Source organism: Mus caroli, chromosome 7 (genome assembly GCF_900094665.2).
Source record: "Mus caroli chromosome 7, CAROLI_EIJ_v1.1, whole genome shotgun sequence".
Taxonomy (NCBI): domain Eukaryota; kingdom Metazoa; phylum Chordata; class Mammalia; order Rodentia; family Muridae; genus Mus; species Mus caroli.
The window spans coordinates 34,735,355-34,736,822 of record NC_034576.1 but is presented as its reverse complement, the minus strand read 5'-3'; positions in this window follow the sequence as shown (position 1 = coordinate 34,736,822).

Below are 1,468 nucleotides of genomic sequence, written 5' to 3'. Positions count from 1 at the left end.
AACACTGGGCAAGCGGGGCAGAAAGAACCTAGCATCAAAGGATGTGCAGCAAAACGATGTGTTCTGAGCCTGACATCAGGATCCCACTCGGGAACTCACTAAAACTGTGGTGAGCTGCACCGGTCAGCATCTTATCATGGGTGGGGAGGGGCCCTCCTTGAGGGACAATCGGCAGTCAATGGTTGCTGGGTGATGCGATGCCGTTGTTTTCAGTGATATAGCATGCTCCAGTAAACAACCACCTGCCCACACCCGTGTGGGTGACTCTAAGTAAGCTCAGTGGATCAAACCCAAGAGACAGGAAAGCAGAGGGGAACTTCCTGGGAAGAGGGGGTACAGGGGGAGAAGGAGGGGGGTGAGAGGGGGAAGGTGTTAGAACTATATATTGCATAGGATGTGCTGGTGAATCTTGGTTGTCAGCTGGGAAAAGGGAACCTCAACTGAGGACTAGCCTCTGTCACATTGGCCTATGGGCACATTGGTGGGCATTTTTCCTGACTGCTTGTTGATGGATGACGGCCCAGCCCACTTTTGGCAGTGCTATCTGGAACATCTGTTCCTGGGCTTTAGAAGAAATTAGGTGAGCAGGTAGGGGAAGCAGTCCACTGAGTCGTGTTCCATCATGGTCTCTGCTTTCATTCCTGAGTTCAGTTCCTGCCTCGATTTCCCTCAGCGATGAACTGTTTGACCTGTGAGCCAAATAAACCCTCTCCTACCCTAAGTTGCTTTGGACCACATTGTTTATCATAGTAAAGGAAAGAAAAGTAGAACATACATATAATGAAATGGTCAAATAACAAAAGATATGGAATAGGGGGGCAAAGGACAAGAGGAAGACATCTCAATGTCAACCTCTGACTCACACACACACACACACACACACACACACACACACGAGAGAGAGAGAGAGAGAGAGAGAGAGAGAGAGAGGTAATTACAGACCCTGCCCTGATAACAAGTAAATAACACACAAATACAATAACCAAGTATTAAGAAACAAAAAGAAGTAAGTACAAAGTCCAAAATCAGTACTGGGATAGCTGGACAGTATATGTGAAGTGCTGATGGGGGGAGGGTTGTATACTTAATGATAATTCTGTATCAGGCTCATGTAGAAGCTATAGAAATAATCATTTCTACATGTGTGGACTCTGAAGACCCTCTATCTCTGAGAAAAAGTCATGTATAGAAATTCCATAGAAAAATTTCCATAGACTGAAAGATTAATTAAAGTTCTTTTTAATAAAACATTTATGTTTTATATGTATGTGTATATGTTTATGTTTACCTGTGTGTTTGCTGGTACCCACAGAGGACAGAACAGAACATTTGATCCCTTGAAGCTATAGTTACTGGTGTCTGGGAGCATCCTGATAGGGATGCTGGGATTCTAACCGGGGTCTTCTGAAAGAGCAGTAAGTATTCTTTTTTTTTTTTTTTTTTTGGTTTTTTGAGACAGGGTTTCTCT